Source organism: Euwallacea fornicatus, chromosome 21 (assembly GCF_040115645.1).
Source record: "Euwallacea fornicatus isolate EFF26 chromosome 21, ASM4011564v1, whole genome shotgun sequence".
In the NCBI taxonomy this organism is placed as follows: Eukaryota; Metazoa; Arthropoda; class Insecta; order Coleoptera; family Curculionidae; genus Euwallacea; species Euwallacea fornicatus.
Window position 1 is genome coordinate 2,597,437 of NC_089561.1, and position 14,521 is coordinate 2,611,957.

At 34.7% G+C, this 14,521-nt stretch overlaps 1 protein-coding gene across 7 annotated transcripts in view; it reads left to right on the forward strand.

Annotated features, from left to right (window-relative positions):
* The first annotated feature begins 314 nt into the window (after positions 1-314).
* Positions 315-14,521, forward strand: part of gogo (golden goal) — a 33,034-nt gene continuing 18,827 nt past the window's right edge. For 4 of the 7 annotated variants that reach the window (XM_066294261.1, XM_066294259.1, XM_066294265.1 and 1 more), the window contains exon 1: positions 2,347-2,550. The gene's annotated coding sequence lies outside the window, so the exon portion shown is untranslated. Of the gene's footprint in view, positions 413-2,346; positions 2,551-2,623; positions 2,678-3,045; positions 3,094-14,521 lie in introns of those variants that run through there. The other 3 variants (XM_066294260.1, XM_066294262.1, XM_066294263.1) reach the window with 3 other exon arrangements.

Sequence of the window (14,521 nt, forward strand, 5' to 3'; positions counted from 1 at the left end):
ACTTCAGGAAAATTCCTTACATTTTCTTAAAATTCAAGATGCTTTAAATTCATCTACATGTCATGAGCATTTGAGGTTCTGACCTTTTAAATAATGCTCGTCTCTCTAGAAGGTTTGCAGTCTCTCAAAGACCACCAACAATTCTTGTACGCCCCTCCCGTGTAAATCTTCAGATTTATTTTATTTATTTTTTTAATATTGAAGAATACATCTAAAAGACGCTTTCGCCCAAGAATAATATTTTTTACCACATACATATCTTTAAAGTTACACATATTTAATTAAAAATATATTACGCTCGTTTTTCTAAGAAGTTTGCAGCCTCTCAGGGATGATCTACTACTCGTACCTGGCAGTCCGGTGTAAACCTTCCTTTTTGTCACATCGAAGAATACATTTAGAAAACATCCAGGTAATTGGTGATGTTTCTTTGGTACAAGGTGTTGATTTTACAAAATTTTAAACTATCATGGTCTCTCTAGAAGATATATAGCCTCTCAGAGGTCACCAACAACTCGGGCCTGTTCCTGCGGTGTAAACCTCCAAATTAATCTCAAATTTTACTCAATAGCCTCGTTCTTGTAACGTACATTTTGGCAAAGTTTACGCATCATGTTAATAATACAAAGTGTGTCTGAATAGAGTACCATAAATTCATCCACGATCCCAAAATATGACGAAAATTTCATATAAATATACAGGGTGTTTATTAATTACTTGTACAAACTTTAAAGAGCGAATTTTTTCTTAATTTTAAAATAAAATGTTAATACGAATATTGGTCCGTATCGGCCATGTTTCTGAGATACAGAGCTTCAAAAAAAATTTTGTTTGATGTTTGATTACATTTTGTTCAATGACATGTTAATTTCCATAAGTTTTCGATAATGGTGATATCGATGATGGGACATTAAAATATTCACTTAGTTTTTTGTTTAATTTTAAAGGACTCCATATACAGTATGTGGTGGGTAGTACACAGGGATAGTGGTTAAAAAGTATAGTTTGTAATTTGGATCTTTGTGTGTATCAAATTAGATGGCAAGTACGTGTCTAGGGTGTGTGAGAGGAACGTGATATTCAAATAAAAATGACAGAGATATAATATGCATATCTTCTGCAGACTAGACTAATGGGGCACAATTGATAATGGGAGTGTACACGCGTTGAATAAAGATGGTGGTATGAACGTATGTTCTTGAGCTGGTTATTTGTTACAATTCTAGCACGATCACAGGCGTTACAATGTATGCTAATGATTTCACTGTGTTCCGTATAACTATAAACAATTGTCGTGATTTTTATTTTATTTTTCTAGTCCATAAATTAATGATTCTTTACTTACCTCCGCTACACCAACTCCTTCTATTTCAATCGAAAGACATAACATAGAGCAATTCCTTGATAGAAACTCAGAGAGAGCACAAAAATTATATTATAGTACAATATTTAATTAATTTATTTCGAAATGTATCGAAAATATTAATACCAAAAGCCATCCGTAGGAACCAACCTTCAACGCCCTGTGTATCGAAGACTAAGCGCCTTTCGGCATACAGGATGTTTCTTAATGGATGGTAAAAATCAAATGGATGAATCATAAGCTTATTTTAAAATAAAAACCCCGTATAAAGGCATGCCATAAAATGCTTCCATTGTGATTTACCGTTTTATCTTTATCCTTAGGTCAATACGGGCGAGCATGGTGAGAGATTTTTGTAAATATCTTTTAAATCATTGTACCAAATGAAGAAAACGGAAGAGACAAACGAATTAACTAAAGGCATAAAGGATTCATTGAAATTAATGAATAAAATCGAAAAATTTCATAAAAAAGTTCTGATGTAAAATATTGAACGCGACTTCGAAAAAGTAACGCATTCTAGAGTATTTTAAATCATTTTTTCAATTTGTTCGTAATGTTAAATTGATTGTCACTACCAATTTTAAGCTAATTATCTTTGCAAATAACAGAGAAATTAACGTAAATCAAAATTGAAGCAGTTTAGGACATGCCTTTACACGAAGTTTTTATCTTAAAACAAGATCACGATCCATCCATTTAATTTTTTACCATCCTTTAAGAAGCACCCTGTATTCCTTAATGGAAGATAAAAAATAAAATTCATCTAAAGTTTTGTTGTATTTTCATAGACACCTTGCACACACATTCCCTTGTTCTCCAGTTGAAGACTAATTTAAACCAACAGGTTTCTGCATATATCCTCGGGGTCGTACGCTGGTTTAAACATAGCTTTAAGGGTGAATTAAACAATCCCGGCGCCACTGGACGGGGGTGCATGACGAAACGGACGCTCCTCGGCGTCCAAAAGAGGGTAACGTTGGGTCGGCGTCGCCACAGTGTTCGTCCGACACGCGTCATATCAACCGGAATCGAAAGAACGTGTTGTCCTCCACAACTTTCGAAACTTCCTCTCGTGTTTCTATGCCAATTATTCCTCTAATTTTGTTCGAATTTGTTCTTCAGCGATCGTGCTTGTAAGTGAGAAAAGTTTGCATTGGAGTTGGAGCGCAATTGGTATACTTTAGGTGAGTTTTTTCGATAGTTCTGTTCCGTTGCGAGACTCAGCAAACAAACCCATTGCTTGTTTAAAACTTGTAGTTGGAACAGAAGGAAGGAGTTCTAACTAGGAGTTATGACTAATATCGATTAAAGGCAAGTAAAACAAAGCCAGTAGGCGAGTTTCTACTAAGTTATTAATACAATGCTAATACCAACTACGAAAGCCCCATAAGGCCCATCTACGCCTCTGCCAGCCACCCTTCCACAATTCACACCCCTTCCCATTGAAAAATCGCTATTTATTTGAGGAGATAATTCTATTTCTTTACGTTAATGTGAACTTGAACTGGGATTCCCTCGACATCTTCATTTTTCTTCTTCCCTCCTTTACTTCAGCTTTTTGGTTGAGAGCTAACCAGTATTTGGAACTTAATTAATTATAAATGCTCTTGAAGTCAGCCAACCTGGGTAATACAATTCCATCCTCCATTGTAATTAGTTTACACATTGTTCTGTTACAGTTCCAACGTTTCACAGCTTTCCAGGAACTCTCCAGAAACTTCAGTAAGGTATCTAACATTTGGCTGTTCCATTGTATGAGTATAATTTGAATATTTCCTTTCAATCCTCTCTCGTAGCGCTCTTTTGAAGTGGTTAGGAATTCCAGATGGTATACAGTGTAGTTTTCGAGGGTTATTATTAGTTTCCTCCCTTTAAACGACCTCAGAGGCAGTTGGCTGCAAAGATAATTAAATTTGTGTTTATTGCTTAATGAAATTGTCTAAAAAGGTCGTTTAAAGAGTTATTTTTCAACGTAGGATTTGCAAAAGATTTTTTATAATTTATGTCCTTTCGAAACAATGAACTGAAGCAGTCTGAGTGTTCGTATATCGGCAGTCCCAAGAGTTTGATCAATAGCGATGTCTGATTGACCAACACTCATAATTGAAGCTCGAGACTTAATAAAATTGATGTCTGTCGCTCCGATTTAATTCGCATTCATTTAAGCGGATTTAATCAACACAGTAATGTGGAAAATCATTTGTTATAGAGAAAAGAATTTGTGTTTTCAGATTTTAAGAGTTTTTGGTGAAGCTCAATTTTTCATCAACTTTCGCCTCCCCCTCCATTTTTTAAACTTTTCAAATCTTCCATTTTTCATACGTTCACTGTGTTTCACGATATTCACTGTTTCCAAATTTCCATGTCATGTAAAATACTGCATGAATTCTTAATAATTCAGCAATTTTCAGAACTTTTTCTTACATTCGGAAATTTACAACAGATCCTTGATTTTAAATCGATATAAGTTTTTTAATATTTCAAATATCTTCTGTGACTTATAGAATTTTTGATAAATCTAATGAGAGAATCGGCTATTTTCATAAATACCTGCAAGTTCTGGAATAATCCTGGAATATTTAAATCCTCTTCATTTACACGTAAATTCGCAGGAAATTCTTGATCTTATGGATTTTTCCTAAATCAATAGAATTGTTGATGAATTGATGGACAAAAATCTTGTTGCTTGTATTAATATCGACAAATTATGGAATTATTCTGGTATATTTGAAAATTCTTCGTATACCTGGAAATGCGCAGGAAATTTTTGAATGTAAGGAAACTAAAATTTTGTAAATTATAAAGATTTTCCCTGATTTACAGAATTATTGATTAGTTAGATAGATAATAAAATAGATAGGTAAAAAAAATGCAGTTTTTATAAATTCTGATAAAATTTTCAATCATTTTGTAGGCTTAGAATATTCGAGAATTCTAGACAGTTTGATGAACACTTTGTCAAAGATCTTTCCAGAAGTTCTAATAGATTCCTGTTCCAGGAATTTTAAAAACTTTCATTGAACTTCGGAACATCTTTAATACTTTTTTCGATAATTACTGTGGGACAATTTATCAGACTTTCCAATGATCGACAAATCAAGATTTTTTTTTTTTTTTTGGCATTTGAGGGTCTCAGTTTTCCAGTTCCGCTATCGACACATCTGCTCGAAAGCTTCGGAGTATTTCGTGTACTACTTTTTTCTCATTTCGAAGAAATTCGTAACACTTTCAAGAATGTAATAAAACTAGTATATTTTCAAGTCCGGACCTGCATAATCTCCCGTCTGGAATTTCCAGATTTTATTAACATTCCTGGAAGGAACGTGACCAGGAATACGAAAAAGGGCACCGCCAGCAAACTGACACAATTTCTACTTGTGTTTTAAATGATTATAGTCTGCTTTGGATTCGCCCTTTTCCGAATGAAGCTTTCAGTGGTACGCCACTTGTAAATATTCCTTCAACCATTAAACGGACGATCCAGAAAAAGGACCATTCCCCATGGGGATGATACACGAAATAGGCACACCTACCTACAATCTCTGCCAAATTGCTTTAGATTTATTGTAAGGGAAATTTCTACACACACTTTTATTGGGAACGTTCAGTGTAAAGTTATTTTTGTTAGCCTCGCAACGTCACTTAAAGATAACAAGAAACTCGCCTTCAAGGATCTCCCTTCGATGTTTTAAAATAAATCATACAAAGCCCTTGGGGATCCACATATTTCTTGGAAACCTGGCTAATATACGACTACATATACCTTCGGTTAAAAAAGTCTGTGTTATGGTTCGGGACTTTCGGTTTTCCTGGAAGTTTCCACAGCTCCACTGAGGGAGAACTTTCCTTGTTTCTGTTTGTTTTAGGAGATACAAAATATCTGTTATGTTTTTGTCAATAAAACAGAATAATTTGCATGAATAATCACGATATATTATGTGTGGACATTACAACGGACAACATTAATTAAATTTAAATTTACATCGTTAGGTTTTAATAGCGTCATAATCAATTCCGCTGTACGAAGATAAACTACTGATTTTCCATGCAATTTTAATACAATTTTAATAAGGGCTGTTCCACCGAAGCCAGCTTAGACATATACCTATCTCGAAATTCGACTTTCTCATTATAAAATTTTATTAATTCCATCATCGATTATTTCTATCAAAAAGACTTTGTTTGCCGCCCTTATTACTTCAGCTTTAAGGTCTTTTTCAGACCATATATACTCAGAAAAATCCCGCTCTTTTGTGTGCTCGGCACAAATTTAGAACGCCTTAATTTCATCCATTTTTCAGACTTATGTACTGAATTTCTTGAGAGGAACAATGGAAGGAAATTCGAATTAAAAAGGGAGAAGCATTAGGTAAAATAGTTTTTCCAGGATTCGAGTTCGCGTAATGAGATATAGTTGCGTATTTTAAGACCACTTAAAGAGAGAGCCCGAAATAATTCTCTATAAATTCTTCAGTGAAAACTGCTTTTTTCTAATGATGGAAATCGCCAAACTGCACGCCACAGAAATCAATCCTTATCCTCCCCTCTATAGGAATAAAACTAGTACACCCTCACCCTCTGATTACTGTGCAGTCTCTCACCCTCGTAAATTCTGTGATGCTCTATATTGTGTGCCCTATTTAGAATATATTTGGCTTTATAGAGAACTTTCAGTCTCTCGTGTTAATTTTAGTCCAGATTTTTCCTGCAATATAATAGAGGACGAAAAGTTTCGCATAAATTTGCTAAAAAATGAAGGAAATATTTTTCATGAAAATGCTGGAATGCGTCAAGCATTGTTTTCAGTTGTGCATTGTTTGTAGTTGTGCATTTTTTGACCTAACTGAGATGTATACAGGGTTATCCATTTTTTCTTACGGAACCCCATGTATATTATAACGTTTTTGAGTCTTTTGAGAAATTTTGAACATATTTTACGTAACATACCCATGTCTAAATTCAACGGTTACTGATATGTTTGCGCAATATGGGAATTGGAGTGGCCTTCTGAATTGCCCGACCTGACCTCCACGGAATTTTTCTCCTGGGGTTATCTGAAAAATAAGGTGTATATAAATAAGCCCAATAATATAGAAAAGTTAAGGAATAAAATTACTCTAGAAGCTCCACAAATGCCTCCTCGAACGATAAGAAAAGTTCTTGAGAAATTTGAATTGCCCACTGTTAGGAAGTGAACGTGGTACAGTTCGAACAATTAATCCATTAGGTTCAAGTAGTTTATATTTTTGTTTTTTAAGTATTAATTGTTCTATGATGGTTTAAATGTTTTGTATTTTTTTTTAAACTTGATGAATTTAGACGTGGATGTGTTACGGGAAATATGTTAAGAATTTCTCAGAACTCAAAAACATCAATGACGTTCCATAAGAAAAAAACGAAAAAGTTCATTTATCTACTACATCGATTACCCTGTATATATGTATGTGACGTTAAAAAAATGTGCAATTAGAAAATATTTGACGTGTTTCAGCATTTTCATAAAAAACATTTCCTTCAATTTTTAACAAATTTATGCAGGATTTTTGGTCCTCTATGTATACTATCCTCCGCAAAACCAACATGTCCCATGTTGATTGAGAACATTTTTTTAGAACCACCAAAATTGCACGCATAACTTTGAATGAACCTTTTTTTACATTAGCATTGCGAGGATTTATTGCCAATTAAGGGGGTGAAATTGTTTAATATTGACCGGATTTAGGACGGGGGTTTAACACAGTTTTGCGGAAAATAGCTTTTTTAGTCGAATACTAAAATATCACATTATAACATTGTTTGGAGGCATAAAGGGCTGAATTTTTTTCCTCTAAATTTATGCAAACTTGAAAACACCCCCATATATTACGCACTTTTTATTATTCCCCACATTTCTATCCCTTGAAAAACAACGCGTTTGGGTATACTAAGACTTAATGAAATAACAAAGCAAATTCTATCGGTTTATGAGATCACGCCATCATGGTTCTGGGCGCGTTCTTTCCAGGAATGTTAATAAAATCGGGAAATTCGTGACGGTCTTCCTTCAAATTCTCCGGAAATTTTAGGTTTCCAATAGCCTATGCTAAACACAAATTAATTTGTCTCTGGTTGCAAATATCGCAAAAATACTCTAATAACATGGTATAAGAGAAAATCGTTTCATGTGGGCATGCGCCTACTTTCTGCACTCACATCACTGTGCAAACTGCACTTTTCACATTTTTGTTAAATATTAAATTTAAAAAATATATATTATTATTCAAATTTCGTTGCAGAACGAGCACTTATGCAGTAGGGATATTTACCGAGTTGCGGAAATTGATTTTACAATCACTCTTCTTCCAAAAATGAGTTCTAAACTCGTTTATTTTTTGATTATTGTTTGACTATAGGGTAACACAAAAATTTCCGCATTTTTTTTTCTACAGTAACAAAATACTGCATAAAGTAATAAATTCACATAATTTACAAACAATACCGTTTATACAACGAATATCAATAGTATTAAATACAAAAAAGTGATGTATATATAAATAAAAATTCGGCACGATTTTTAAAAAATTGTCCAACCTAAAATCCTCAAAAACTCAGTGATTTGCGCTCTTCTCCACGGGTTTAGTCATCGAGTGCGGTTTTCGGCACAATTTGCATAATGATCCTATTGCTATTTGTTGATCGCAAAATTTCATAGCTGAAATAAATTATTCGACTTTTAAGATCAAATTATCGGAAACCGAATTATTCTCTCAAATGGATCGTTTTTCTAAAGTGGAGGGTGCAAAATATTGCAAAAGGGAGTTCAGGAGAGATCAGGGACGTTGACAAGACATTAAGGAGTACGTTATTAAGTCGCTAGCAAATTTGATACGCGTTAACTTTTTTCATGGAAATTTCGGTAGTTCAGCCCTAAATGCACCATTTCCTTGTTAATACTCTCCCTAAATTTGTAATTAGCTTGTTCCAATCGAAGTTTCTGATCATGCCTTAAACAACGGACACTGCTCGCTTTAGCTTCTAACTACTAGTAATTGCTTTTATGACTTTGAGGTAACAACATACTGTGTTTTACATCAAGTGTCTTCACATAAAGCACCTTCAGTAATTGTACCCAGTTACGGTTCTAACTATACGAGAGTGGTTTGAAATTGTGTTGAGAAGTGTCTTGTTTAACTTGATTATGTCAATAAGGGCTTTAGAAGTTTGGAACTGTGAAATTACCACTTTCGAACAATAAAGGTTGGATTAGAGATGTGTGAAAATCCAAGTCCTTGAGGTTCTAGGCAATTTTGCGTTTCCTGTAATAGCAGCAAAAACACAGTCAGAGAGGAACTTAAGGGGGTCTCGACGTAATGAAGAGATACTAGACCGTCCGGGATATTTTTTCCTTGGAATATCGGAGTGATTTGGAAAATATCCTTACTGGACAATGAGGGCTTCGCGAAGACCCTTTAACACTAACTTCATTATACAGAAATAGGCGGTCTCGAGGGCCATAAATAAAGCTAAATCATGAAATTGATGACAAGAAGGGGACCACTGGTGACCGCATAAATCGCGTGACGACATTCGAAACCCTGCGAAGAGATCGTTATTAAAAATCACCGTGTCCACGAAATATCGTGCGGTCCTTTGTTTGCCAACTAATGACCTTTCTGCTGTAATTTGTGAAGTTTCAAGTTCCCACTTAAAAAGACGTAAAGTTCTATGGGTTGTAACATTTTGAATCATAGGCAAATTAGAGATTCCGCACCTAAAGCCATTTTCCTATTCATCGGCAAAGCAACCCTCACATACTAATTAATAAGGCCCTATCATATAAAACACCCTCGAGCTGGGAAACGTCGTCGGCGACAAATTCAAATATAAGGGCGGTAAGCCCTTAGAACAATACGTGATTTGGTTACTAAGGAAACAGCGGAGGACGAAGGGCCGGCAAAAGGGCTTCACGTTCACTTATTTCATTACGTTATGGTATTTGCGTTCTGATTTGAATGGGGAATGTCGGCGTGATTGCTGTTTAGGGTCATCCGGAAGTGTTTACTTCATTCAGGCTTTTGTCTGGAAGTGTGAAGGCATTTGCAAAAAGGGGAAATTATGTAATTGATGATTAGTCAACGGTGCGTGTCTTTTGTGCTTTTTATTCCATGTTTAAGAATGGAATCCGCGAGGACAAAGCTACTTTTTTGTATGAATTTAAGTACTTGTTGCACATACTGGCTGTCTGATGGAAAACGAGCGAAGCTACAATCGAGTTATTTATCGTAGGATTTGAATTCAACAAAAATAAAATAATACGATACTGTTCAGTCTAATCAACAGCTTCAAAGTCGATTTTCTAAAACTCAATTTTTTCTGCCTAAGGTGTCAACCTCAGAATTTTAAAAAGATCTCCGTTTTTTTTTCTTTTTTTTTTCTTTTTTTGATACAAAGTAGTTTTCTGAACTTGATTATGTATGATAAGTTACTGTGGAAACAATTTTCACCTGAAAAAATTTGAATAATATGTGGCAATATGTGTTCTCAATAGATGTTATTATTACTATTATAATTTTCGATATGACTAAAAGTCTTATAATAATTTTTTTAAGCTTTTTAAAAGATCCACAGCGGGGCAAGTTGTCTTTTAAACATGGAAGTTTATTACGATTAGGTACTTTTTTTATTGCGAGTCGCGTACCACGTTGGTCCGCAGGTTCTTGGCCGATCACCAAAGCAGAGCGACGTCGGGCGTGCGCAGGAAATGGATGAGTGGGTGAAGCGCTACACCTGTGCATCACCGCAAAAAGAACCGGCGCTCCAGCAGAAATACCCATTAGAGGCTAATAAAAAAGTCGAGATAAACAGGCAAAAAAGAGGAAGACAGACGCAGCAAAGAGAAACATTTTCTCCGACACTGACGATATACAGGATGTTTCAGTTTTAACCCGCCTAACTTTAATAGTGTATTGAACGTCCAAAAACAATGTCAGATCGATATGCCGGGTGCCTAGGTCAATCCTGAACACATGAGACTTACATGAGGAATCGGTTTTTATTTTTTTGCGCCTGCACGAGTCACCGAATTGAAAACTTTTACGTGGAAGTCTTACTGCTCAAGATCAGCCATCATCCCGCAATTTTCTCAATATTCTAATTAGACCCGTTTTGGCTCACAACGGCTTCAAATTTCAAAAATTTGAATGTCCCGCGTAACCGTTCGAGGCCACGATTGGTCAGAATCAAGGTCACATTGAAACAAACGCAAGGTCGCCAACGACACAAACGTAAAAACCTCATGTCAAGCGTGTTTTCTCTTTTTGCTAATTTATAAGCAATTTTAATTTATTATAGCCAAGTTTTTAATTAATTTACGTGTTAATTCATCGAAAAATCAATGGAAATATGATGATAATTATCATGTGACCTGCTTTGATGTCCCCGCAGTAAGTTTATTATTAACCTATGATGATAACACAAAGACAGAACCTATATATTTTATCTCACTCACCGGAGGGTTATAAATAATAATTAAATTTATCTAAATTAGGTGAAATGAAATTTGAATTCATTCGGGAGGAAAGTCCGAATATCCGGTTCAAAACCCATGATGTGCTGGGCATTTGTGTAAATCAAGAAACTTTGTTTTTGGGCCTGCAAAAGAGCAGACTGCCAGTTTTTATATTTTATTAAAAAACCCCTCGAGTCATTCGTTTCAACACCTTGAACAAAAAGTGGGTTTTCGGAAATCCAGACCTTAAATTCTAATAAACCGCTAGTGCCAACTAATAGCCAGGAAACTTTCCAGATAAAGAAGTGAAGTTTCTAAGTTTGCCTGCGACAAATACGCGGTAAAATCGAGATTACATGGGAGAAACTACTTGGCAGTGAAAAGAAGTCTTTGGTCAAAACTTTAGTCCTTTGGTTTTGCACATAGTTAAAAACTTCTTTAAAGGGCCTTTGAGGTACAGACTTTACAAGGTGTTCTGAATTGGATGTGCTATCATTGCTATCTTTTAAACACTCAGAGTTACAGGGTCGGTTAAATTTCAAGAAATGTGCTAAAATTAATACAGAGTTAAGAACTAAAAAAAATGTTTTCATTTTTAGTTTCCAAGTTATCGTGGAAACACTAAAATTTGACCAAATATAATTTTCTGAATAAATCGAAAACTAAAGGTTTTTCAGTGAAATGTTTAATACAAACATTTTATAGGTTTCTTATGTCTACAAGCCAGTAAATTTGCGAAATTTCAAAATTGTTTAGTTTTCGAAATGAGGACCTATATATTTTTTGGCAAATTTTTAAAAATAACCTCTCTACAATGATGTAGCACATGATAATTTTTTTTGACGTTTTAGTTAAAAAAAAATGGTATGTTAATTCCTTTTTCAATAAGTTAGGCTGGTCCTGGAGCTCCAAGTAAAAGAAACAATTATTATATTGCCTAAAAATGTTACGTAGGCAAATAAATTATCAATCAAGCCATAGGTAATCAATCATAAATTAGTAATAGTCGACTTTTAATTTAGAACATTTCCAAACTTGAAAGTATAATAGGTTATGAAAAGCGGAAAAATAATATCTGAATAGATGTCAATAAAATTTTTTATTTATTATTAAATTATAAAACATATTAAAACCTTTAATTTTCAATTTATTTAGAAAATTATATTTGACCTGAATTTGGTTTCTGCATAACAATTTGGAAACTGAAAACGTTTTAACAACATTGTTTTCACTTCGCGAAAGAGTATTACGTTTGGCACATTTTTCCTAATTTAACCGACCCTGTAACTCTTACTGTTCCCGAGATAGCAACGATAGAACGTCGAGTTTGGAACAACCTGTAGAGTAAAACGTTGAGTGCTTATCAAGAAACATTAAAATGTATTTTCTCATTTTGCAATGTGTGGAATCTAATTCCTGCAGACAAACAAAGCAAATATATCACTAAAAGGGCTTAAAAACACCCCTCAAGCTCCACTAATTCCAATTACCCTAATTCCTTACCTTCTTTATTATACTCCTGATCTCAATTTACTGCTGCTTTGTTTAGATTCGTCGTCTCTTTGTGGGGTGAAAAGCGAGTTTATTGTAAGGCAGAACTTGGGGAAATCGTTATTAAAAATAGCAACTTTATTAAGCTACACCATACTGGTTAAGAGTTCGTTATCGTATCGTACACAATTGGACGATCAAAACAGTTTTTGAGATAAATGAAAGTGTGTAATTTTCAGCTAGAAATGGGCCATAAACGTCTTTCTAGTGATAGCGATTTCCGGATAAATTTCATCATTCGGCAAAGACATCTATCGTAAATTGAACATATCTCTTCGGGCGTTATGATGTGTCTCATAAAATTCTGAATACGTGACAAGAAAGTTCAATACCTATATGTCAATACTGCTTAGAAATAACTTCACCAGCCAAGAAGTAAGTTATGTATTGAAAGCTGAAAAATAAAGCACAATACTTCAATAATCACTTCCAGAATTAATTCTTGGACGGGAGGTGAGAGTGACAGGAATGCAGGTTTCCTGGATGTCCGAATAACTGCATTTGATTTGTGGCAATTAACGCTTAGAACGTGATTGATTTAATTATTTCAACTGCATTTCGGTGTTCAAAAAGATTATTTCAAGCTTAGATTTGAGCATCGCTTCATCGCTCTTTGATTATCCTATTTGGGGCAAATACAGCCCTTTTTGCTTCGAGAACACACGTTTCATATTTTCCTAGAAGTGCACATACAGGGTCCTGCAATATTGCGTTAAATTTCTCCTAGCTTCCATACCAATAAAATGAACAATTGCCAAAATAGGCCTCCAAAGTTGCATGACTTCAAACTTCAAAAACTAGCTTGTTTCGAATAGAGTGCCCCTATTTTATCGACGGCATCGTGTTCAGAATTCAAAAATTTACAATTTTTGATCACATTGTCATATTCCAAAACCCAGCGATTTCTGATATCCCGGAGATTGCCCTTTTTGGCTTTTAAACGTTTCGATAGTCATGAAAAATTCCATTTTGAAATTTTTCAAAAAAAATGTCAACATGTCACCTTCACATTTTCCATTACTTCTAATTTGCAATTTACGGTTGTCGTGAATATGTGACAATAAATAGCTTTTGAGTGTTTATATTTTTATGTGGGTTTGCTTCCAAAAATTGCGGATATTCTTATTCAAAATAATGGAATTTTCAAAGGAAGAGTCGATTTATATGATTTTTGTTTTGGGAGGAAATGATAAAAATTGGTTTCCGACCAGTAAAATTTATTTTTCTCGGTATCTTATGAGACGCTTTCCAGAAGCCATCAGCTCGAGCAGATTACTTGAGGGATTTTTGCAAACTGGAAGTGTCACGTATGGAAAACTAGAAAGAATAAAAACTGTCAGAAGTAAAGCGATATGACTGGAAAAACATTTAGAAGTCAAAAAGGGCCAATTTACGGGAACTTAGAAATTGCTGGGTTTATGGATGGGATGATGTTATCAAAAATGGTAGATTTTTTAAATGTGAACGCGATGCCGTCAATAAGATTGGGGCATTCCAGTCGAAACAAACAAGCTCTTGAGAATTGAAGTCGTGTACTTTCAGAGGCCTATTTCGTCGGTTGTGTAGGACTTTTAGAAATTTAAATACGTCAAAACGTAGCTTAGCAGGTCCTCTTTGGACCCTAGAAGACTTATTCCGAAATTCACGGAAGTTAGTGCACAATACCAATTTCCATGGAACTTTGCAGTTGTCAAATTTTTCCAAATAACTCGGAACTGGTAAATTTTAAATATAATATTTCTCCCACCAGCTGAACTTAAAACTTGACGAGAAATCCGAATATAACTATAAAATTCTGGGGTTCCATTTAAAATAACGAAGCTGTATATCGTCATACTTTATGGGGTCCACCTGTAGATTAGAAGACAATTTCTAGAATTACGCCTTTGTTGGATGTGTAGGTCCGCAGGAGGAAAAATTTTTAACTTTATTTGTACACAAGCTAAGGAAGTCTGACGCACTATTGCAGGACCCTGTATAAAATTGCGAAACTCTTTAGTTTGGGACTTTGTAGCTGCAATATAAAACGAAAATGTATGACTGCATGTGCAAAGGCAAACAAAAAGGAAAGGGCTTTTTAGGGAAGAGATTGCTCCCATGCTTCTGCCGCCAACACT